The 26,175-nt window shown below is 48.3% G+C and overlaps 1 protein-coding gene across 1 annotated transcript in view; it reads left to right on the top strand.

The window, feature by feature from the left end:
* The first annotated feature begins 869 nt into the window (after nucleotides 1-869).
* Pik3r5 (phosphoinositide-3-kinase regulatory subunit 5) overlaps nucleotides 870-26,175 on the top strand; it is a 65,210-nt gene continuing 39,904 nt past the window's right edge. The window contains exon 1 of the mRNA XM_041664785.1: nucleotides 870-1,000. The gene's annotated coding sequence lies outside the window, so the exon portion shown is untranslated. The remainder of the gene's footprint in view (nucleotides 1,001-26,175) is intronic.

The raw sequence follows: 26,175 nt of genomic DNA, 5'->3' as shown, positions 1-26,175 counted from the left end.
GGCTGGGCTCCCCCCTCTGTAAACGGGTGGTTAGACGCAAGACCACTGTGGAGAGGTCCATGACGGGCATCGCGCCCCTTCCCTCCACTTCCAACTTCTGTGCCCGCCTGAAGGGTACTTTCTGTTTCTGTCCATTTGGGGAAGTTGCTTTTTCTTGGTATTTAGGGAGTCAGGAAAAGAAAAGCCATAGGGTTTTCACATTAGCCTTCAGGTAGGGCTGTGGCTTTTGACCAACAATAACGTATGACCTTGTGGTCTGTTTGGGACCTACTCCTGGGAAGATGGGGATTATACTGAAGAGACAGGAGATTCTGGTACTGTGAAGAGGTGACGGCACACGGCACCAGAGGCTGGGGAAGCAGCGCTGGAAGGTTGGATTGGCTGGAAGTTTCTTGGAAGGTCCTTGTAGTCAGAGTTCCCATCCAGCATAGCAGGGGTGCAGGTCTTTTAAGGGTTAAGAGCACCCGAAAAAATAGAAGTAGTAGGAGGAAGTGGGGCTCTGGTCGCAATGCGAGAAGGAAGCAGCTCATCCGAGCTTCCTCTTTCTCCTCCTTCCCCGAAGCCCCCACCCACCCCTTCTGCGCAGACACAAAGTTCTTCCGCCCCCCCCCCCCCCACCCCGAACCTCACCTTACTCTTGGGGGACTGTATGTTCGGTGCTGGTACACCAGCCAGAGCCTGTACTTCCCAGGCAGGTGGGGTCCCAGTTCAGGGCAACTCCTCAGTTGCTTTGAATCCTACCTAGAGCACAAAGGGCTGGTGGTGCCGGCCTGAAGCCACCCGGCCACCAGAGGGCGGGAGAGCATAGCCGGGCGGCTAGCCCTGCCCAGACCACGCCCCCTCGAGGCCCCGCCTCGAAGCCCCGCCCCCGGGGTTATAGATCCTGGACAGATGCTGGGACCCGTTGCCCGGCTCCAGCAGCGGCACGGTGGACTGGGCCTTACCCCTGCAGCAGGGAGTCGCCGCTGGAAAGGGGCTCGGCGCCCGGCGGGGACTGCAGGTGTGTGACTGGGCAGCCAGGGGGGTTACTAAGGGCATGTGTGAGAGCTCGAGGCACAGCCGGAGTGGGTCGGGACCATCTTGGTGCAGTGTACCCCAACTGCAACCTGTAAGCTGGGCAGTTGGCAGTCTTCCAGTCCCGCAGTTAAAGTCCACCTCAGGGCCACGGGTCTAAAAACCCATGGGGGTTGTCCCAGAGACAAAAGGGGCGTCCCCGGACTGTTATCAAGATTTAAGTAACTATGAGGCCAAGTGTGCGCGCAGCCTCCTTCTGGGTCACAGGCCACCCGGAGCTCTGGAGTAAAGGAGCCTGCAGTCCTCTGGCTCTGAACTCTCTGGGAGCGTGAACAGCAGGAGTCCTTTAGCATCGGGACCTGGGCATTGTCCTCCATGGAGTGTCAGGCTGCCCAATGTTAGTGAGCGTGGGCCCTGCTTTTCTAGGGAATTGCGCGCCGAGCACTGTCAGAGAATCACTGTGTACACGCTGGAGACACGCTTGTCGGAGTGTATGAATGTATGTGCGCAGACACGTGTGTGCTCGAGTGCCGGCATGATGGCCCATCCGAGGGTAGTGGTGGTAAATACATAAGACGTTCAGGACAGTAGGAGGAAGGAGGCTCTTCAGAGGGAAAAGGAAGGCGAGATGAAAGCAGCAGGATGTGGTATGAAGCGAGTTAAGACTCCTGCCGAGAGGAGGGGTGGCTATGGGCAGCCGGAGAGCTGAAAGCAGGCCGGCTCACCTGAAGGCCCCTTCTGAATGGCTGAACTCCTCTTGGCTTTGGGCTTGGCTTTCTTTTGCCTGCTGTGGACCACCTGGTAAGGTCGGGTTCCCAGAACTGTGTTTCGCTCCTGCAGTGCCTGCCAAAACAGAATCGCTGGGCCCCAGCTGTACAGGACAGCTTTCCAAGGTGAACCAGCTTTTAAATAAGGTCCTTAAGGCCATGGTGGTGGTGACGCTGTTGCGTGGGAACCACGTGTAAAATGTAATAGAGACCCGAGTTCCAGCCAGGCCCTGGCATATGACATCCCTCTGCCTGCTTGCTTCAGTCTCCTTATTTGTAAAGTGGGCTGTGTGCTTCTGATCCACAGGACCATGTGGGAAATGAATAGAGACAGATACAATGAGAGCTACACAGGAGACATCCACTTAGGTTCCTTACAAGTCCATAGAGCACCTTTATTTAAAGGGGCTCATCCCAACCAAGGGGCTGAACTGTGAACTATGGGTATGTGTGTAAGTAGCCTGGTGTGAGATCTCGCCTTTGGAACAGATGAACGGGATGGCAATGCATATTACATATAAGCACATGTCCCCAGTTTGGAGATGTCCGTGTGTTCACATTTTATTTCTATGGATCAGTTATTATTTAAAACGTTTATTATTCATTTTGTGGGTGTAAGTGTGCATGTGTGTGCTTGCCATGGTACATGTGGAGGGAATTGGTTCCCTCCTATTCGATGAGGACCAGGGAACGAACTCAGGTTGTCAAGCTTGGAGGGAAGCCGTCTCCCCTGCTCTGTTTGTTTGTTTTTTGAGGTAGTCTCAGTCTGTACCCCATGCTGACCTCCAACTCAGTATGTAGCTGAGACTCGCCTTGAATTTGGAGATTATGGGCAGTTCTGCTATGCCCACTTTACATTCCTAGTGTAGCAATGCTAAAGTTAACATATTATAATTATAATAAGCCCCAATAATTTTCCTTGTCAGCACAAAATGACATCAATGGCATCTTACAGTCTGTTAAATGCAGGGTATATTTTACAGATTTGGGGAAATGCTTTAGAGGTAACAAGTACACAGAGATTATGTCACCTTCAATTCTGCATACATTTAAGAACTTATACTTCATAAGCACCAAATGTTTTGTGGTGCCTAGTTTTTGGGTTTGTTTGTTTGTTTTTGTGTAGCCCCTAGCTGACCTGAAATTCACTGGTGTAGATCAGGATGGCCTTGAACTTTCAGAGATCTTCCTGCCTCTGCCTCCCAAGTGCTTTTTGAATTGCTTTTCAGCAGAGATTAAAGGCACACACCACCACACCTATAATATCTTGTTTTAAAGACCGTGTTGGCTACTTTGTTAAGTCATGCACACCAGGCCCGATTTAGTAACTTCTCCGGCATGTGATCTGCTAGTTCTAACCCACCCTCCTCTCTTGCACCCAGGACCTGCTTCTGATACATTCCCCACCACTCCTCTTTCATCCTTCTACGTGACTTTTCCCCCTTAGGCTGCAGTTTTGTGGTGTGTTGTACACTGTGCTAAATGCTTCGTGCCCTTTCGTCTTGATATCCATACTGAGATAGCTGTGGCTATCACCCCCACTTTGCAGATAAGAAAATGGGGTGCTGAAGCCACTCAATCAGAAAATGCCAGACCTGGGCTGACTCTGGCATCTGCTCTTGACCAGAGAGGGGGAAACTCCAGTGGTGGCCTGTGGTCGTCAAGTATGGACCTTGCCTTGTCCTTCTGAGGTAGTCCCCCCTTTTCTTCTAGGCTGGCAGCTACCTTTTGGATAATTGGGATTATATGTTAGGTGACTTCTGGATGTTTAAGGCATAGATATCACAATGGGATGATAGGTGAGAGGGCAGATAGCTTTCATAGCTCAGAGCACGAGTCTCCTCACTATCATTTGGGTCCCAGGTTCTGGCCAGTAGATCTTGGCCTCAGGGGGGCTCCTGCCTCGTGTTGCTACCGTGATGGAAGATCCCAAATCTACCCCAAGCCTAGGTCCATCCTTCTGATTCCTCTTGAGAAGCTCAGTCTGACCTCAACTTTGAAGATACTGTTTCGTTCCCCCTCCCCAGACTGTTCTCCCCTTTTTCTACCCACCTAGTAAACTGAAAATTCCTCTCTCAGTGGACAGTTTGAGCTCCATCTTCCAGAGTCTCCCCCAACTCCGATGTCACCCTGCAACTCTAAGCTACTGTCCTCCATGGCCTCCCTAGGTGTCACTGACTGCCTTGGCCCACAGGGACTAACCAGGAACTGACACAGCCATGGCCTGTTCGTGATCAGTGTGGCTTCAAGTTGTCACCACTTCAAGCTGAGTCTTCCTGGGATCTCAGGCAAGAGGCCCTCCCTGCACATCCCACTAGAAGCTGCGTAGGTGCAGGATAGTGTCAGGGCCAGCAGGGCGGGGTCCCTAGAGACTGTTGTGCTTCTCATTTTCATGTCCTCTGGAGTCTTGTTATCGTGTTGACTTAGGCAAATGAACTTGCGTGGTTTCTTCATGGCAGGGGCAAGGTTGGGATGTGTGAGGACTGAAGGTGTACTCCAGCCTAGGGGTCCTGTGTCTACCTCACTGTAGCCACAAAGCCTCAATTGCGATCAGATGCCTCTCTGAGTGTCATTTCCCTTGTCTACATGACAACAATGTGGCATTTGATCCTGCCCAGCCCTCCATAGTCAGCACTTTCCTGTGGAACATGCTCGCTGTACAGTCATGGACCAGGCCCAGAAGACACGGAGAGCAGGCATTGCTCCTACCTTCAAGGAGCTGTGGTCTAGTGGTTCAGGACACCCAACTCACAGATGGTCTCATTCTAAGTGTGGGAATTACATGCCACTATGGGATTCCAGGAAGGAAGTTTAGGGTTTAGAATTATGTCATATTTCACTTGAGACCAGAGAGAGATATGCAATAAAAGAAGAGAATACTCATGATAATGAGATGAATAATTGTCAGATACCTGCTTGTGGCTGTGGATATCTTCCCTCATGAATTTGTCCCCCAACAACTCAGGGTGCCTGTGTGATCATGAGGGTTTCCTTCTTCTGAAATTAGATATTGTGACTTGGGCCCATGCTTGATATGGGACCAAGGATTCTTTTCATGTTCCTTCCCGTTCCCTTACTCCAAGGTGCAATTTGTAGACATTGAGGTCTTAAAATACCATTGCAGTGGGGGGAAACTCCCTCTTATTTCTCTCTGTTTATTGCTGGAGATCATGTACCACTCTGGACCCTTGGTAGTTATGCTTTTCTTAGTTGCCCTGGGAGTCTCTCCATCCATAGAAAAGTCTACCCATTGTAGCCATGCCCTTATCTGGCCCCTCTTGGTCACTGTGTTCTCGCCAAGTTCAGAAACCCAGCTCTTGATTCTCTGTGTTATGTAATAATTCTCCCGGCTTCTCCATCTTCCAGTTCCCACTTCTCTGTCGAAAGCTGTCTTCCAAGAACTCCGACATCCACTCGGACATACGACTGGGTGTTTGGTTGACTGTTTGTTCCTGTGTGGCTCCGTGGTGTGGGCTCTTGTCAGACAAATCTTCACACAACCACTTCCACCCAAATTGGCCGACGTGGCCAACCTCCACTTGGGGTTTTCTGCATTAGCTAGATCACGTCGTCTACACCTACAGTTCTTCCAGAAGAGTCTGAAACTCTGGAGGGCAGTGGTTCAAATGCTGCGACCCTTTAATATGGCTGTTCATGTTGTGGTGACCCCCCCAACCGTAAAATTATTTTTGTTGCTACTTCACAACTGTAATTTTGCTACTGCTATGAATCATAGTATAATTAGCTGTGTTTTCCAATGGTCTTAGGTGAGTCCTGTGAGGGAGTCATTCAACCCCCCAAAGAGTCAAGACCCACAGGTTGAGAACCACTGCTCTAGATAGTGGACCCCTTTGAAATGCCAGTGAAAGGGTGAACACACATGTATATGTGAACACATGCACATACACAGTCTCTTTACATGAAACTCTAAGGTCTTCTTAGACTTCTATAGCCATGAGCCTGGCTTAGTAAGCTATGTCCCAGAAAACACAATGGTTTCTGTGCAGTGAGACTCTGCAGAAAAGGCAGCTGTTGGCAGAGGCAAGCTGCAGGTGGCAGTGGGTAATAGTCCTCAGAGGGCACCGGAGGAACCACCTTAGTGACTCTCTAATGAGACTTTGAGGCACGTGATAGGGGACTGCTGAACTTCGTGATCTCACACTAAGGACATCTTCTGGACTTTATGTTTTAATGAGAGACCTCACTCTGTAGCTAGCTCTGACTGGCCTCTCACTTGAAATCCTCCTGCCTCCATCTCCTGAGAGCTGGAACTATAGGCGTGTGTTGCCATGTTCAGTTGCCATCTTCTGGATTATGTGTGGAGATTTGATCTCAACCTATTCCCAAGATGGTGGATGAGCACTGCCTTTGCCAGTGGAGTGATGACCGGGAGCTCCTCCACTCTACTTTCCACCCAGGGGGTTGGATTTATGCCTAGGACTTGGGACAAAGAAGACATGGCCACCGTCAGTTCTTTGCCACTCCTGTCTCCAAAGCCCTGTTCCTGGGGATTGGCTTGTCTTTAAGCCTCCTTCTTTGATGTGGTTGTGATGTATCAGCAACAAAAGAATATGTTGAAAGACGTCTTCTTCAATCACTCCTTTACAAGGAATGTTAAAGCATGACTGAATATTAAGGCTGTCAAGTACATTTTTAAACATATACTAGGAATTTATTGTATTCTTTCACCTTGACATGGGTTTATATGACACATTATACTCATAACTTCCTCGCCTTGAGCCTTCCTTGCATTTCTGGACTGAATTCAGTAATTATTTTAAATGCAGTACTAGGTTTGCTCAGTGTGAGCCTCTTTAGTTTTGCATCTGAACTTAGGTACTAGCTTCGCGGCACTGTCAGACACCCGAAATAACCGAGTAGTAGCAAGAAAGGGCTGACTTTGGCTCCAAGTTGTGGAGCTTTGAATCTGTGATGGATTGGCTTCATCGTATGAGGCTGTGGTGAGGTCGTGGCTGCTATGAGGTCGTGGCTGAAATGAAGTAGACTAAAATTGCTTACATCATGACTGGGAAACCAGAGGGAGAGAGACAGAGAGATAGAAACAGAGAGATAGGAGAGAGAGAGAGACAGACAGACAGACAGATAGACAGACAAGGGGATACAAAGAGAGACAGAGACAGACAAAGACATTCTGGAGTCTTTTAGTCTCCTACATAGGTGCAATCCAGTGACCTAAAGACCTCTCCTCAGCCCCCCACTTCTTAAAGGTGCCATCACCCCTGAATAGCACTAGACTGGAGACCAATCCTTTAGCATACATGTACCTTTGGGGAACATCTAAGGTTCAAGTTACCCCAACACATGGTGAGTTTGCCCTCACTGCTGTCACTCATGTCTAGTGTGCTGCTTTGCAGGGTGAGTTTGGAGGCACCTTATCTCTTGCACCCTGGGACCCTGGTCTGTCCCATGCCAGCTGTGAGACCTGTTCTGTGGCTGGGGTCCTCTGCTGCTGGACCCCGGCCTCCGTGCTCTTCTCTCCGCTACATCTTAGGTCTCTTAGGGGCACACCTCTTATCCCTAGCCACCCAGAACTGACATCAGAGAATCATCTCTGCTTCTTGACAGTCAACCACCGAGTCTTCACTTCACACATCCTTCAGTTTGTGTGAACGTCTTTCCCACAGGACACTGGTGGAAAAAAAACTCAGCTCCCTCTGAGTGCAACTTAGTTCTCCCTGTCAGCTTCAGGAGAATGCTGCTCAAGCGCCCATGTTATGCCCAGAGAAATGTAACCAAGGCAGGGGCAGTGATGACATGATATAAAATTATTTAAAAAACCCAAACTTTCTCTAAATAGAGACGAGCGAGGAGCCACCCTTCTGCAGATGTTTGAAGGGCTGTGTCCTTTGGAAAAGGTGAATCAGATATAAATGGGCTCAGTGAGAGGAGATGAAAAGGAAATCGAGTTCAGCTCACTTCAAGGAAGGACTTAGAGAAAGTCGGAACAGGTCACAGGTTGATAGTTCTCCCCATTGGTGGAAGTGTTTTGGGGAGGGATGCCTACTGGTGCTACAGCCATGAGAGTGGAGTGTGAAAGACCTCTATACCTCTCTGCTCACTCCTAGCAACGGCAGCTGACCCAGTGTTCTGTCTGGGCGTGGCAGCACCTGCCTCTGAGAAAGTTGAGGCCAGTTTGAGGCCAATCTAAGCTACACAGCAAGAACGACTCAACTTTTTTTTTTCAAGCGATTGTTCTGAAAAAACATTATTCAAATGTAAGTTTAGTGACTTTGAGGGAGCAAATCCTAAAGCTGGGCAGTTCCCTCAAAAGTCCCACATTTCTGCTTTGCAGCGTGTTCCCCCTGGCTGTTATAAACCCTCACTGTCCATGGTGACCGCGGCTGGAGACGAGATTTCGCGCGTAGCCTGAGTCTGGGGTGTGAACTCTGCTTGGGGTCTTTTGTTCTTTGCTTCTGCTGATACACCAAGTTCTGCTAAAAGTCCCACGGGCAGACTCCATCCAGCCGTCACAGCCAGCCACCAACCTCCATGGTGAGCCAAGTGTGAATGGCCTCTGGAATGTGGGACTTTCAAGCCAATATTTCAGAAGGCTTTGAATTTTGCATTCATTTCTATGCTGACATCTTGGGAGATTTGTTACGAGAACCCTAGATGTTCAGAGCCTTGGTTCACGACTATGCTGGGGGATTATAGGGCTGTGATGTGACAGACACTCAGGTTACTAGAGGGGACAGGAGATGTGATGGTTAATCTTTGTACACAGTCTGTTGCCTCCTGGACCAGTTGACTCCAGGAAGTTTCTAGGCTGCTCTCTGGATGCAGCCTTTTGGGAAGTGCTCTGACGGTACAGTAGAAAGGACCTATTCCTCCCCTCCTGGTGTCCCTTGTGACAAGACTCCCTGTAACTATAAGTCCCTTTTCAAGCCACAGTTGTGGCAATCCTTACTGACCGTCAAGGCTTGATTGGACGGTTTCATCTACAGTCATGTTGCCTTTACACTGGAAAATTCCAATAACCTCTTTCTTGCCTATGTCTTTCTTGGGCTTGCCTCCCTCCCTCCCTTTCTCCATCTTTCCTTCCCTCCCTCTCTCCCTTCCTTCCAATATTGCTATCTTTTCCAGACTACATAGCAAGACTGTCTAAAAGAGAAAAAAAAAGAAACCAAACAAACAAACAAAATCAACAACAAAAAAACCCAAAACCCACAAAACTTTAAAAAAGTGATCGTTATGAAAACCTGACTTAAATCTACAGGGAACAATCCCAAAGCTGGGCAGTTTCATCAAAAATGACTCTAATTTGGGCCCTCCTGGGATTGCGAACATGTCCCACTGAGTCTCACTTCTTGAAAGTTTCTATGGAAGTCGGGTGCCGTCTGCTGTTAACTGCAGTTTTTCCCTTCCCGCTCATGCCTCTAGCCGGCCAGTCCTCTTCTGGCCTCGGTCCTCTCTCTCCCCAAGTGTTGTCTCCAAGCGCCCATTGGCTGTTTTCCCTTGGATGCACTGTGTCACTGTGCACACAGCTGGGACCTGACACACTTCCTCTATGGACTTCCCCATTTCTGTCTCCTCTGCAGCTCAGCTCCGGTTCTGAAATGTTGGCATCATCTCCAGTGCTGCCCAGCATCCGTTTCTCTCCACTCTGTCCCGTGGTGATGATGCTCCCCAACTCCCTGACTCTTTTACCTCCCCATCCTTTCCTCCCATATCCACTCAAGTTTCCCTCACTGTGCACCTGTGGAGGGCTTTTGTTACAGGCTCTTCCTTTCTTTAACAAGAGTCAAAATATTCTTCCTTACTGCAGCCAGACCCCTTCGACTGCATCCCACTTCGGGGAAAGTCTAATGTTCTTGGCCTCCCTTAGGCTACAGTACAGTCCCACTGTGTTCTTTATGAAGTCTCGTCCTCTCAAGCTTGGTTTTGAACCCTCCCAGGGAATTTCACTGCAACTCCCCCAGGGGCTCTACCTTCCAAGCATCTCACTGGCTTCATGAGAGTGACTGACAGGTTCAGACACTTCTGAACAGGACAAGGCAGATGGCCTCTGAGACTGTTTTCGACCCCAGGGGCTCTGGCACACTGCAGGTGCTGACCCTTTTCCAGTCCATTCTGCAACGACAGAGGGTGGGTGGGGTGGGGAAAGTCCTGAGGAGCCTCTCCCAACCCCTGACAGGCCAGTCTGTTACAGCTTGTGTACAGGAGGCTGGGGAAGTCTGTTTGCAACACAGTATTTAGATGGCCTAGGGGCTTCCTGTCCCGCCTACCCAGTAGGCTGTGGGGCAACTGGGAGCTGTGTTTTCAGGAGTGAGACAAGAAATGGTTGGGGCATTTCTGGGGGATTCTTCAGACATCTCTAGGGGTGTTTGACTTACCACATAGGTCAAGGGAGATGGAGAATACATGTGCTTAAATTGGGAAGAAAATACTATAAACTATTATGATGTTTTACACATTGCCCTTTATAACTTGCAAAACCACAGACACAGCCCTGCAGAGGGATGGGAACCCTTTAGAACAACAATAGAAATAAGCTTCCTTCTCTGACTCCAAGAAGAGACCATGGACCAGCATGAGGAAGGACAGGATTCTTATTTTCCTTTCTTTCCTAGTCCCTCCCTCTTCCTTTCCTCTCTCTCTCTTTTCTTTCCTTTGCCTTTCTTTTTTTCTTTCTTTCTTTTCTTCTTTCTTTCTTTCCTTCCTTCCTTCTTTCTTTCTTTCTTCTTCCTTCTGTGTGTGGTATATGCATGTGTACATGTTTGTATGTGTGTACTACACACATGTCTGGGGTTGTGCATGTCCACATGCTTGTGGAGTCCAGTGGTCATTGTTCAATGATTTCCTCTGTTGTCGTCCACGTTATTTCTTTTTGAGACGGGGTCTCACACTGAACCTTGACCTCCCCAATCCAGCAAGATGAGTTGGCCAGTGAGCTTCCAGCATCCTCCTGTCCCTGCTTCCCCCCCCCTCACCCCTATCCCCTCTCCCCACACTGGGATTGCAGGCTGTGGTGCCCAGCCTCCTTACATGGGTCCTGGGGATCCAAACTGAGGCCATTGCGTGTGGACGACCAACACTTTATGAACTAAGCCATCTGCCTAGTCCCCTCTTTCTTTCTCTGAAGGAGAGCTGTACTTTTGGAGAGGAAGGATCCTCTCTCTGGGAAGGAGTAGTCTATGGGAAAACCTGTCCAGCAGACAGAACTCCCATTTCGGATTTGGGGTTCACCTAGATGTAGAGTGTCACCTCTTCTGTGCACCCATGCTTATATGACCTGAGGAGGCTGGTATGGCCTTCCTGTCTCCTCAAGGGGCATAGCAAATTCTGGGGCACCCAACCATTTGCCTGGACCCATTGCCATGTCACCAGAGCCCCTTATTGTCCCCAGGCCCAGATGTAAACATCTGCAAAGATCTTGGAAGTTTCTTTAGGTCTTCTTGGCCAGGAGTGTAGGCATGCCCTCCGCATTTCTCTGGAGTGAGAGGCCCACCCACCCCACAGCTCAGTTTTGAAAGATCCAAGGCTTCGTTTTTTTTTTTTTTTTTGGTTTTTTCGAGACAGGGTTTCTCTGTGGCTTTGGAGCCTGTCCTGGAACTAGCTCTGTAGACCAGGCTGGTCTCGAACTCACAGAGATCTGCCTGTCTCTGCCTCCTGTGTGCTGGGATTAAAGGCGTGCGCCATTGGTTTTAAATATTTTTATTTATTTATTTATATTTAATGTGCATTGGTGTTTTGCCTGTGTGTATGTCTGTGTGAGGGTGTCAGGCCCCCTGGAACTGGAACTGTGAGTCATTATGTGGGTGCTGGGAATTGAACTCAAGACCTCTGCAAGAACAGCGCAGGCTCTTAACCACTGAGCCATCTCTTCAGCCCCGACAAGACCGGTTTTTAAAGTGCATTATTTCTCTGAACCCAGCAGAGAAAGGATGGAATGTATGAGCCACCCAGCTTCAGGGCTGAGGTGTGAAAGCCTGCATGACAGCGGCACTCTGGATTGTGGGTTATGATGTGAGAATATTGGTTTATGTCAGAACATTTGCTATGAACGGTAAAGGAAAACAAACGGTGATAAAGATGTGGCCCTTTAAAAGATTTGCTAGTAAAAATATCCAGTCACTGGCTGTGATGATATACATGCTTTTGAACCCAGTACTTGGGAATCTGAGGCAGGAGGATTACCGTGAGTTTTAGATGCATCAAGACAGAAACTTCTCTGAGGCCGTGGAGGAAGATGAGAAGCAGCGTTGAAAAAGCCTGAAGGTGTCAGAAAAACACAGTTCTGAATCTCTGAGGCCAAGCTCAGGCCCAAATTTTGTAAACTATTCAGCGTTGTGTGAAAAGTTTGTTCCAGAAGGTACCTGAGCCAGATGCACAGGACAGTAGTGATGTGGAGGAGCGGACAGACATAGGCCCTCAATGATGGACCAAATAAGGACACCTCATGGATGTCACCAACTGCCACTCCTTCATGTCCCGCTTTGGCACAAAGTTCTGAGCTGTCCTCTGAGGTGGATGTAGCTGCCTGAGAATGCCTTTTGTAGGCCAAGGCTAAATTCTACAGTCCTCAGGCTCCTCTGAGGGGAGGATGAAGGACTTGATTGGTTGGGACTAGGGTCACCATGCAATGAAGGCCACACTCCCATCTTGGGTCTAGAGCTCGGCCTCTTGAGAGAACGTCATTCGTTCCTTTCTCTCTCACCCACATTTTCGTAGATAAGGATTTCTTCCTGTGGGCTGTAGCACTCCCAAGATTAGCTCAGAAGATAAAGGTAGGACCATCTGTCTCACTGAACTGTTTGCTGTCTTCGAGGGAGGAAAAGTAGTCACGAAAGGTTGTTTATTCTCATGGTAAACTTGTGGGTCAGTGGCAGATGGTCCCTAATCTGTCACTGAAACAGGAACTCTCAGAGAATTGCATCAATACTGCCTGGTCAACTTTGTGTATGCCTAAGAATGCTCACCTGGGTCGGGGGGATGGTGGCGCACACCTTTAATCCCAGCACTCGGGGAGGTAGAGACAGGTGGGTCTCTGTGAGTTCAAGGCCAGCCTGGTCTAAAGAGCGAGTTCCAGGACAGGTTCCAAAGCTACAGAGGAACCCTATCTCAAAAAAAAAAAAAATAAGCAAAGGAAGGAAGGAAGGAAGGAAGGAAGGAAAGCTTGGCCTGAAAAATCCCTGAGTCCCTGTCACTGTGGCCTCTAGAACAGATCACAAAGAGGCAGCAACCCATCTAGAAAGTTGATGCCACTTCTTTGGAGGACTTTTATGAGGTGTCCTCCTACAAGGGAATTTCTGGCACACAATATGGTCTTCATTTAAGGTCACACACCATCAATCATACTGCACGAATTTGGGGGAAATCCATTGTTTGTATCAAAATGACACAGAAAGAGATAAACAAACACTCCAGTTCTGACTCAGCATGGACAGAGGCATGAGCACATTGGCTGGTCTGTTGTATTGGAAGAGAACCAGACCACTAGTGGCTTACACAAACAAGGAGTTTATTCCCCTCTCTTATAACAGCGGAGTGTGAGTGAGCCAGATGTTTTTTCTCTTCAATGTTTTTTAATTGATTTTATTGAGCTATACATTTTTCTCTGCTTTCCTCCCTTCTTCTCCCCTTCAACCCTCTCCCATGGCCCCCATGCTCCCAATTTACTCAGGAGATCTTGTCTTTTTCTATTTCCCATGTAGATTAGATCCATGAATGTCTCTTTTAGGGTCCTCATTGTTGTCTAGGTTCTCTGGGATTGTGAATTGTAGGCTGGTTTTCTTTGCTTTATGTTTAAAAACCACTTGTGAGTGAGTACATATGATAATTGTCTTTCTGGCTCTGGGTTACCGAGCAATCCAGATGTTAAGGACAGCCTCGCAGGTCAGGAACCAAGATTCCTTCAAACTGTGGCTCTTTGCTTCCTCCGTGTGTAGCTTTCGTCCGATGGTCTACGATGGCTGCCTTAGTGGTTATCATCACCTATTCCATCTGGCCATTGAGAGGAGGGCTGGGAAGGGGCAGATGTGATTCCTTTAGTAGTATGCTTTGGAAGTCACCTTCCTCAGTGTCTGCCCACCCTCCAGGGACCGCCGCAGAGCATGGGGAAATGTGCCCTGAAGCTTCTAAAGGTTACTGTTAGAGAAGAAAGGAGAGTGGATAAAAGGGCAAGCAGGAGTCTCAGTGGTATTTGAAATCTGCTCATTTGAGTGACTCCCCACCGCTGTACTTCATTGCGTCTGCCATGAAACACGCATGTCCTGAGAGCCCCACCGAAAACTACACATACACAATGACATGTGTGTCGGCTATGGCTCAGCAGGGAAGGCACTTGCCGCTTAAGCATGAGAAGTTGAGTTTGAATCCCCAGAATCTGCAAAAAGCCAGGCACATCTGTAATCCCAGCATCCCTACGGGGAGGTGAAACCCAGACAGTCAGGGACTAGCCTGGTGTATCCAGCAGTTACAGTGAAGAGGCCCTGTCTCAAATAAGGTGGAAGGTGAGGACCAAACCCGAGGTTACCCTATGACCTCCACACACGTGCCGTGGCTTGTACATATGTGCTCACTGACATCCACAATACCTCATACACACATCAAAAGTGACATGTTGTACCAAAAGATAGAATCATCTCGTGTCCATTGGTAGACAATTGTATGTGCTACATATGTGCAGTGGAGTACTCTTCAACCTTGGAAAGGAATGCAGTTCTGGCACCTGTTATAACATGGAGGAGCCTTGAATTCACAATGCTAAGTGAAATAAGCCGAACACAGAAGAACGGATACTGTCAGCTTCCATTTATGGGAGCTGCCCACTGCTGTCAAAGCCAGAGGGATGGAAAAGAGATTAGAGACGGCCAGAAGCCGAGAGGGAGGGGCACAGAGTTAGCATGTAGCTTGTGTCTTATTACCGTGCAGGATGATGAAAACGTGTAAGGGATGAAGGAGAGGGATGACTGCGTGTGATATGAAGTTTCATGCCACCGAGCTGCACACTATATGTACAGAACAGCGACATTTCATGTTTTGTAGATTTTAGCATATTTTAAAAGGATGGCACTCCACACAGGTCCAACAGCAGAGGTCTCTGGCATTTTATGGTGGGTGTTCCTGAGATAAAGATGCTGAAACCTTCTATGTGAGTTTAAGTCTGCAAAGGAACCACCCTACCGAGCTACCTTCAGGGTCATGTTTATTTATAGTGTCATGTTTATAGTATCTCGAGATTGTTACAAGACTTGCTACAATTCAGGGCTGTTGTTTTTGTACCTGATTGCCTTGGTTTGTTACAAATCAACAAACCCTTTCTAGCCCCTGGAGTTCCAGGATCCGTATCCTAGTGTTAGGAAATGCCTCTTAACTGCACATAGAGAAACCACCTTGAGGACTGCTGGGTTCCCAGGATTCTACCTTGCCCCTCTGTCCACTTTTGCCCCTCTTTCTCTCACACAGCTGTCATTTTCTCCAGTTGTACAGACACTCAGAAGTGGTTCCTTTTCTTCATTTGTCCAAGATGAATATATCCACCCTTATTACCCAAAGTTTAACATAAGCAGTAGACCCTGGGGTAGGCTCAGTGGGAGAGCGTTTGCCTACTTGTGATTTCATTCCCACCCCTTCAGCTCCCCCCCCCTTTTTTTTTATCAGAGCCTCTCCCTCAGTCTCTCTCCACTCCGTGGCTCCTGAAAACTCCTAGCCAGTTGAGTATGTCTTTCATCAAGTCAAGCTTCAGCAATGGCTCCACACAGTCCTTGTATAAGCCCGTCTGTCCTTAGTCTGCCATCAGAGACCATTCATAGGCTCCCACGCCAGCCCAGACAGCTTCATCTAATGTGCCCATGCCATGGTTAGCCTTTAGAGCAGCGGCTCTCACCCTTCCTAATGCTGAGACCCTTTAATACAGTTCCTCATGTTGTGCTGACCCCCAACCATAAAATTATTTTTATTGCTACTTCATAACTGTAATTTGCCACTGTTATGAATCATAATGTAAATATTTTTAGAGATAGAGGTTTGCCAAAGGGGTTGTGACACACAGGTTAAGAACCACAGCTTTAAAGGGACCAAATGGCTCCTTAGAGAAATTATACAGTCTCCCTTTCCGCTATCCACTCCTCACTGCCCAGGACAGCTCTTCCTTCTACTCCAGTACTTTCTGGAAGCTCCTCCTCTGTAGAATCTTAGCCAGTGTCCACTCTCCCACCTCCAAGCCCCTACTGCATCTCCCCTATGGTGACGCCACTGGTATACCGAACTTTTGAGGCTATTTCTAGTTCAAAAGCCATTTTGGATGCTTTTTTCTGTGCTCTCTGACTGTGTCCTAAGCCCTGTCCAGGCTGAGGGGGTTTCTGTGTGGAAGTCGTCCTGCAGGTTACAGTCCCATCAGCAGCTGTGAGCATTCATGCTGGTGTGAGGCCCCACAGACCCTCCTTTCCCTATTCCTTGCAGCCTTTCTTCTTCGTGTGTGGTGCTATCAAACTGTGGTTTTAATTTGCATTTCCTTCATGATTAATGAAATGGAGGGCCTCTTCATGTATTTAGTGGTTAGCTAGCTATCTGCTCTCTCGAAGTATAGACTCAAGTATTTGGCCTATTTTTCTACAGGCTTGTTTGTCTTTTTTTTTGGAATTTTTCTTGCTGCTCCTGTGACATTATGTGATAACCACTCAGGATCCACCCTTCCCCCATCCATGAGATTTATGAAATTTTGAGCTCTTAATGCCTTGGGAGGCCCATCATGTAATAGACCAGCAGTTCTCAACCTGTGGGTCACAGCCCCTTTGGCAAACCTCTGCCTCCAAAAATATTTGCACTACAATTCATAACAGTAGCAAAACTACAGTTATGAAGTAACAACGAAAATAATTTTATATTTGCGGGGGAGGGGGGTCACCCCAATGTGAGGAACTGTATTAAAGGGTCACAGCATTAGGAAAGTTGAGAACCCCTGCTGTAGACCCTCAGTACACATGTCCTATGGACTTCGTAAGCCACTCTTGACCCACACTGTGTGCTAGGGCAGCCGTCTCCTTGAGGAAAGCGATGGCAGTGGAGGTCTGACTTCATGCAAGCACCTTCACCTGGGGTGGACATACCCTGCGCTGGACTTTGATAACAGCCTGGCAGGGCCTCTGAGGTGTCTCCTGTCGTTCTCAAGCCCTGCTTTTGTAACACACTTTCAATGCAACACATGCATTCTTAGCCGGGGTCCTGTCTGCACTTAACACCCTGCCGTCTTTGCACTCCCCTGCCCCCTCCCCCGACGACACCACATGCCTGCATGAATGGCTTTGGTTTTCAGTTTTCTTTCCTCTCAAGTGTCGGTCTCTTGGAAGTCTGCTTCCTCAAAATCTGTGACTCATTTTCTGCCCTGTGTCGTCTTCAGTGAGGACTACAAGCTCTAGGGTGAGGTGCTCGTGTCCTCCATGTTTGCCTTTCACTTCTGCCTTGTACAGCTTGCCCTGCAGTCAGATTCAAAGGCAGCAGTCTCCGAGTTTTCTGTGATCTTCCAGGAGATGAGTTGAAGATCCAGTTTCAGTCTGATGGGCCTGGTCCTTGTCATTCCAGCTGAAGTCCTTGCTGTCCCCAGACTGTGGGTCTGGCTTTATGACCCAGGCAAGAAAAGCAAAGTCTGAACTGTAGTTCTAATGCTTCCTTCTTCCTTTGTTTTCCTTTGGACTTCTTTGTCATTGTATTCATTCATCTGTCCATCCGTCTCTATCCATCTGTCCATCCGTCCATCCAACACGAGTCATGCATGATTCTAAGAGCACCTGGTACTGACTTGCTTACTTTTTTGGTGGGGGGGGGGGACACACGTTTTGAGACAGCGTTTCTCATCGTACCAACCTTGGCTGTCCTGGAATTCATCCCGTAGACCACAGTGGTCTCAAACTCACAGAAATCCACCTGCCTCTGCCTGCTGAGTGTAGGGATTAAGGGCATGTGCTCACCAACACCCAGCAACATTTTAAAAAAAGAATTTATTTATTTTTGTTTTATGTATATGAGTGCTTACCTGCATAGATGTATGTGCACAGTGCACAAAATTATCAAAGAGACCAGAAGAGGGCATCAGATCCCCTGGAACTGGAGTTACAGACAGTTGCAAGTCTCCATGTGGGTGCTGGGACTAAACCTGGGTCCTTGGCAAGAGCACCCAGTGTTCTTAACCACTGAGCCATCTCTCCAACCCCTGGTGCTTATATTCTTTAAAAAACAAACAAAAAGCAAAACTAAATATACTTGTTTTTTTAGATTGATTTATTTCATATGTATGGGCATTTTGTCCGAGTGCATGTCTATGTGCTATAAGTGCATGGTGTCTGTGGAGGTCAGAAGAGGACATTGAACTGGAGTTATAGATGGTTGGGAGCTGCCATGTGGGTGCTGGGAACTCAGCCCGGGCTCTCTGCAAGAGCAGTAAATGTGCTTAATGGTGAAGCCATCGCTCTTCTAAATGGGGCTGCAAGGAGCGGAAGATGGAAAACTCAGTGCAAACCTAAAACGTGCTAGACATGGTGCTGTGTGCCTTTAATCCCAGCACTCAGGAGGCAGAGGCGGGTGGATCTCTGTGAGTTTGAGGCCAGCCTGGTCTACATAGTGAGTTCCAGGACAGCCAGAGATAGTTAGTGAGATCCTGTCTGAGAACCAATAGAAGTGTCTATTGTGTGACTTGTTGATGGAGATGTGGCATGAAGTACTGGAGGTGGGACCTGGCAGGAGTCCTCACAGACAACGTAGTGTAAAGGCCAGAAGGAAGAGCAGGAGTGAGCCAGCAAGAATTCAGGAGAAAGAATGGCAAATGAAGGCTCTGGAGGCAGAGTATGCTTGGTGTTCTGTTGTGATTGTTCAGGTCCTCGGAAAGCGATGACGTCATGCCAACATCAGTGGAGCTCAATGTTTACAATGGACAACCAATGTGTTAGTCATCTTTGAGTCTGCCCCAGCACTGAGTGTCCTGTGGTTGTATCTGCTAGATAAGAAAGGGTTTTGCAAGCCGGGCAGTGGTGGCGCACTCCTTTAATCCCAGCACTTGGGAGGCAGAGGCAGGCGGATCTCTGGGAGTTCGAGGCCAGCCTGGTCTACAAGAGCTAGTTCCGGGACAGGCACCAAAGCTATAGAGAAACCCTGTCTCGAAAAACCAAATAGATAGATAGATAGATAGATAGATAGATAGATAGAAAGAAAGGGTTTTGTTTGAGTACATGAGCATAGGATGGACAATCCCTAAGGGCTCTTCTACCTCTGAATTGCTGCCATTGTCTCAGTTGCCTTGTGCACAGCACCATTTCTTTCTGGGTTTCCATATAGACTTCACTGAACATGTGGCACAGTGGCTTCCAGTCACATGGCCTGGTCTCTGTCAGTGTTTCTGTCACAATGCCCAGTGTGTATGTCCCACGCACTATGGTTGTGAAAGAAGCTTCCCTAAAATGTAGTGCTGTAGGATGTTAGCTACTTCCTTGATTATGGGGGTGTCGAGGTTGGGTCTGGTATAGTGGGGTGTTGTCTCTGTGTGAGTGGTGTGCTTAGCATTCCGTGCAGCCACAGCTGGGAAGACAAACTATCTGGAGAGCAGAACTGTGGGTCGAAGTGACTGCAGATTCTTCCCCATGAGTCTTAAACCTCCTCACGTCAAGGCAAACTCCTGGTGGAAGAGGAGACAGTCCCTGCCTTGCCATTCATAACCCGGTCTTGGAAATGACATCAGGCCACTTCCACTGTAGCCCGCTGATTGTCGCAGTCATAGGCATACCTCAGTTTAAGAACAGGGAAGTTAAAAGTTAAGTTCCTTGGGCTGGAGAGATGGCTCAGTGGTTAAGAGCATTGCCTGCTCTTCCAAAGGTCCTGAGTTCAATTCCCAGCAATCACATGGTGGCTCACAACCATCTGTAATGAGGTCTGGTGCCCTCTTCTGGCCTGCAGACATACACACAGACAGAATATTGTATACATAATAAATAAATAAATATTAAAAAAAAAATTAAGTTCCTTAAGTCCACTCTTAAGGAACTAGAGTCTACTGGGCTGTAGAGACTCCATTATGGCCATCTTTGGGTACCACAATCATATCATAACCCTTCCATTTTCTTATTCTTGTTATTTTACATTTTGTTTTGTTTTTGTTTGAGACCAGGTCTTGGGGCTGGAGAGATGGCTCAGTGGTTAAGACCACTGACTGCTCCTCCAGAGGACCGGGGTTCAATTCCCAGGACCCACGTGGCAGCTTGCAGCTGTCTGTAACTCCAGTTCCAAAGAATCTGACATCATTATACTAATGCACATGAAATAACGTTAAATAAAGTTTAAAATAATTACTTAGACAAAAAAAAAGAGAGAGAGAGACCAGGCCTTACTACATAGACAAGACCAGTCTGGAACTTGCTATGCAGCCCAGGTATACAGCCCCGGCTGACCTCAAGGTCACCATCCTCCCACCTCAGTTTCCCAAGTGCTGGGCTTACAGCCAGGCACCACCATACCCATCCATACATTTTATTTTCCTATGGTTGTGTTTTCAGGAACTTTTCTCTTTCTTCTCCTGCCAACAGGAGAGTCTTAGCTTGTTCTGAGTCCATCCTGGAGTCTCCTGGCTCAAGCACTGTCAGGAGCTGGTTGGGGGAGGGAGGGAGGAGTATAGCTTTGGGGTTAGTGTTCTGTCCCCTAGGAGCAGCCTGTAGAACAGGGGTTAAGTGGCCTGTCGGTTTGTCATGGTGGATTCCCATGGAGCTGGCATCTGACTAAATGCTACACCAAGTGACTGGTTCCCAACGAATCTACTGAGTCCTGGAGGCTGTGCCATCTGAGTGGGTAAGGGTCAGCGCCTGCCTGGGTGGGTATGTATGTTCCTCCTCCCCCGCTGCAAAGTGAGAGATAGGGGCCAGACCAGGCCGTTTTAGTGAGAAAGGCTCGCTGGCTCCCTGGACTGCTCCACAGCATGGCTGTCTGCACCCAAGCCTCACACTCTTGGAAGGAAAGGACTCTTCTGCACCCCTCTGCTGCAAGCTTATTCATTTGCTGGGAGCTCAACAGATACGTGTTTGTTAGCCTCCTACTAGGAAATTGGGGATTGAATGAATAAAGGAATAGCTGTATATTTTTTCCCTCCAGTGTCAGGTTACAGGGTCTATGTGAGGTCCCTGTGTGCTGTTGTGGCAGGTTCCTGGGCCTCCAGGATTGTATTTGAGCAAGCTGAGAGCATTCTGGTGTTTCTCTTGGGTACCCGCATTCCTGCGGTGGTCAGGTACTTCTGAGGCCTGTAGACAGCTATGGGAGTGGGGTTGGCCTCAGGAGTTTTGTGTTTCCATATTATTAGCGATTAGGTTTCCATCTCCTATTTTCTAGAGAAGGCAAACCTCTCCCTCATCATTCCTGAACAAAATATTGAAATGCTGGTACCTGGAAGGACTGTATTCATAAATGAATTCTGAGTGCCCCCTTTCCAGAGAAGGTCCCTGAAGAAGGGGGCAGGTATGGGGCCAGACCCAGAGAAGGCACCCAACAAGATTGTGTCCTCTGGGCACAGCTGAAGAATATTGTGCAGTAGTCATTAGTTCTTAGGCGTGACAGTCAATGACCACCAATGGAGGAAACGTCCTTGGTCATAAGAGATGCACATTTGAGCATATAGGGACATTCATGCATTTGATGATGCTGGCATGCTACCCATCACTTAAAGGACAGAGTGCGTCATTATGTAGAGTAATAGTATCTTCATAATGACAATAAGTGACCTGTGTCACTGTTACTGGCTTACGTGTTTACTATATTCTGCTTTTAAATATTAGTTTGGAATGTCTTCGGGCTGCATAGCATGTTGTGCCAGCAGCAGCAGCCTCCTGCATCCTGCATCTTGTGTTCATGTTAGTGCACTGTAATGTCTGCACGACCCTCAGATAGTCTAATGATGCATTTCCTACAGCATATCTTTTGTTTGCTTGTGTTTTGAGACAGGGTTTCTATGTGTAACAGCCCTGGCTGGCCTGGAACTCTCCCTGTAGTCCAGGCTGGCCTGAAAATCACAGAGATCCGCCTGCCCCTGCCTCCGGAGTGAGATTAAAGGCGTACACCACCATGCCCAGCTCCTACAGCCTGTCTATCTCTAAGATGCATTTCCCTTGTTGATAGGTAACCCATGACTGCATTCAAGACGCAATAGTCACAGCCCGCAGCTTAGTTTTCTATGAGTCAGCAAGGTGTATGTGTCTCTGTGTGTAACATGAACATTAGATCCACCCAGCTAAGGTACCTGCTAAACAGGAATAAGACAGAAAGGATAAACTTCAAAATGTTTTTCTCTCCTTCTCTCCTTCCATGGCTCCCTGCTTACAGCCTGCCTCTGTCTTACCTCTGCTGGGTGCAGGAGGACTGAGCTGGGCAGCAAGATGAGCTTGCTTAGACATGAATTGCCTGCAGCCTGAGTGAGCAAAATGAAATCCCCAACTTGGCAGGACCCACAGGAAAGGTGGTGTTTTCCTAGAGCCTGGAACATCCAAGTAAGGATGAGGAGGTACTGTCGGGGGGGGGGGGGGGGCGTTGGTTGTGGAGGAGAAAGAAGGACTGAGACAGGTGTAAAAGGACTTTCCTAGGGACAATGGCAGCTTCCTGGATAGGTTTAGGTAGAAGGCAGCAGGCATGGTTTCTTGGGGAGGCCAAGAGACAAGGAGAAAGGCTGGAGGTTTATCTTCAGTCCCTGATCAGGCCTGACCATCCGTGGAGGAAGTTTTGACTAGGAACCTGGGAAACCTCTATAACAGAAAAGGGGGAGGCTAGGGACTTGGTGGGGTAGGACCCCTTGTGGGAAGCTTCCTGTGTGACCTTGCTTCTACTTATCAAATTCTTGTTGCCAAGGAAACACAGCTCTACTGGTCTTTCCTGGAGCCCTTACACCATCTTACTAGAAATTCCCAGGGAATATAGATAGGCCTGGCTTGGGGGAAGCCCCCATGTAACCCGGCGCAGAGGGCTCTCTAGGGATGGAGTGCCTTTTGGTTTCTTTATCTTACGGCTGAGTCTTTGATGCATTAGTGTGACAGATGGGATTTGGAGCAGCTTTGGGGTGAACTGGCAGGGAGTAAAGGGTCACTACCTCCTGGGCTGGCTATGACAGGTGGTTCCCTGGCCCTGCTCCTCTCAGGATCCTCAAGCTGCAGAGTCTTGGGGTGTTTTGACACATCCTCTGCCCCAGCCCACCACTGGCTGCTCTCGAAGCACAGACCAGATGTGCAAATTCTGCGGCTGTGCCTGGGGTGAGCGCAGCGCATCTTGCTTTTCTTGGAAATCATCATTGATTTGTTAGAAAAACAGGAAACACTGGGGCTGCTGGTGTGCATCTTGACTTTTCTGTTTTTGTTTTTTGAGTTCCTTTCATCTGTGTCAGGCCCAGGTTGTTTGGAGGGTGTTGCCAAGCAACGCAGCCCTGCAAGCCTCCTCCTGGCATTCTTTGCCTGCCCACCCTCCTCTCCTGGCTTTCCTTTTGGCTTCTGTAGCCTCCTTCCTCAGCCCCAGGGACTGCGATGGAGATGGGTCAGATGAGGTAACCATGGAAACGTGATGAAGGGTCTCAAGTCAGGCTATCCTTCGATGGAGTGCCTGAGCCTCCCTCTGCCCCAGCCCCACCCTTTTACTGTGGTTAGACTGGAAATAAAGCTGCCTCTGCCTATGGCAGCTGCTGTGGCCAGGGCAGTTGGAGTGGCTATCCCCAACCTACTTCTGCCCCATTATGGTGTGACATCACCATATGAGAAGTCCTTCACCTCTCTCTGAAAAGAGGAGCTGGAGGAGCTCTCAGATATCACTTTGTGTTCATGGGGACACTAACAGAAAGAGGAGAGACTGTCTTCACGTGCCTGGAGTAAAGAGGAAAAACAAGAAGGAGAGAGGCTGTGGCTATCCGTGTGTTGGATCTTTAGGAAAGCTCCAGAAAGTGCTGCTATTTCCTAGAGTCACCTCTGGGGTTTTCCCTAAGTCTCATCAGGTCAGGGATTAGCGCTGCGGATGTCTGATGGTTGGTTTAATCAGGCTGCTTTGCTGTAGCTATCCACCCCATAGTATGGCAATATGGAAATCCCATTTCATTCTGAAGAAGCTATAACCCAGAAGTTATGTGGCTTGCCCCATTGTCCTCCAAGCAGGGCCCCAGGGCATGAGATGAGCTGTGCCTTCCATTGTGAGAGGTCCTCGCCTGTCTTCCCTCCTCTGCAGATAGCTGCCCCTGAGTTTTCATTTATTGCTGTAGTCTTGACACCATGCCTCATCCCAGGGGAACTGAGCTCGGGGACTGCCCTTTTGAATTCATATAAGAAGTCTGATATGAGAGATCAGAAACTCCCCACACAGCCTAGGCAGTTTGGATGCTCACCTTACTAGACCTGGATGGAGGTGGGTGGTCCTTGGACTTCCCACAGGTCAGGGAACCCTGATTGCTCTTCGGGCTGATGAGGGAGGGGGACTTGATCGGGGGAGGGGGAGGGAAATGGGAGGCTGTGGCGGGGAGGAGGCAGAAATCTTTAATAAATAAATAAATTAAAAAAAATAAAGACATTTGGAGCTTTGAAGAGGAAAAAAAAAAGAAACTCCCCACACCACCCTAGACCCTGGAGATGTTGCTTAGCAGAGGCACCGAATCGCCCCTAGAGACAGGGTGTGTCTCTAGACACAGGGAGACAAGCATAGCTGGGAGCTGGTGATAGGCTGTTTAGGGAGTACCCAGAAAGCAAGCAGACTGTGGGAGCTCTGAACTGGATGCGTGAAGTGGCAGCAAGGTCACACCAGGACCACAAGATATAAGCATCAACAACTGATAGCAGGCCCCGGGCCCATGTCCCCATTCCTCAGGGTTTCACAGCTCCGAGACAGAGGATAGGGGGTGGGGTAGAAAGTCTCACCTAGGGGCCCACGAATGTGGATGGAGGACCGGTGACATCGTTTTTGTCACTCAGTTCTAACTGAAGGTTAGCGTTCCCTTTCAGTATGAATACAGTCAATAAGCCACAGTCATCTCAGTAGCACCTGTGTCTTTGTCACCAACAGAAATCCAGATGTGTGCACATCACTCTACAGTGGGTTGCAGATAGCTTTCGTTACTTAGGCTTTTTAATATTTCAGAGTGGTGTTGGAAACCAGACTTACGGCTGGGTTTTGTTATTCGATGCTTTAGAAGGATGCATATGTTATTACTTTAGAAACCTGGTTGTTTTAAGATAATTAACAATTGTATTTCCATGGAGTGTTAGTTCCTTGTCTTGTCACTCTAGTTTCTCAGCTCCTCTTCTCTCCTCTCAATTTTATTATGTGTGTGAGTGTTTGAGCTGCCTGTATGTCTTTACACTACCGGCATACCTGCTGTCCAGGGAGCCAGAAGAAAGCATTGGATACCTTGGGATTAGAGCTGTGTGTAGCCTTGTGGGTGGTAGGAATTGAACCTGGGTCCTCTGGAAGAGCAACCAGTGCTCTTAACCCTGAGTCATCTCTCCACCCCTCCCTCCCACACCCCTGCTTCTTTCTCTCTTAATACATAAATAATGTATTTATTTTTATTTTATTTTATTTTATTTTATGTGCATATATGTCTGTGTGAGGATGCCGGATCTCTGAACCTGGGTCCTCTGGAAGAGCAGCAGGTGCTCTTAACTGCTGAGCCATCTCTCTACCCCCCCCCCCCCCCCGCTTCTCTCTTTTCTTTTTTTTTTTTTAACACAGCCCAGAAGATGCTCATGAGATGATGGTTCTTCCCACCTCACTTAACCTAATCTAGCACCTCCCTCAAAGAGTTACCCAGAGGTCTGTTTCCATGGTGATTCTGACTCTTGTCAGGTCAACAATCAGCAGTAACCATCACACCTGGGATGCATTTCCTTTGCAATCATACAGATTTAATCTCGTTCATTTCAAGCATTATTCTGAAGAGAGTTCTCTAGACTTCTCCAGACTGTCGGGTGGGCTCACAGCAATCAATCAAAAAACAAAAGCCATAAGAGATGTTTATTATTGGAGCAGTTAGGTCAAGAATTCTAGGTGTTCCCTGACAGTTGAGCAGAGTTTAGGCGTTGGGCTCCTTGAGTTCTCATCTTGGCTCTCACTGGCTACAGGTCTTGAGAAAGTGGCTTCATCTCTCAGATTCATGGTTTCTTTGTATGTCAAACGGGAATAAATAATGCCAATCCTTAAGGGCTGTTCTATGTACAAGTGACTTCCTACTTCGGCACCTGGCAGGAAAGGGGTTCCACCGAAGCAGGTGGCATGCAGCTACGCAGCAGTTTATTTAGGCCTAGGAGATGCAAGCATGATTCTTATCGATTACAGATGAATTACCTGGCTAAATTCCTTTCTGTTCGTATAGATGGCGACAGTTGGATCACAGCTGGACAATGCTTCTCATCTTTTCCCTTGCTCTGGTGGAGTCTACATATTCCCC

The sequence above is a fragment of the Microtus oregoni genome, unplaced genomic scaffold (assembly GCF_018167655.1).
Source record: "Microtus oregoni isolate MIOR12 unplaced genomic scaffold, Mior012 000015F_ref0000493, whole genome shotgun sequence".
NCBI classification, from domain to species: domain Eukaryota; kingdom Metazoa; phylum Chordata; class Mammalia; order Rodentia; family Cricetidae; genus Microtus; species Microtus oregoni.
Note: the sequence above shows the minus strand (reverse complement) of the source record. Positions and strands in the feature narration are given on the sequence as shown.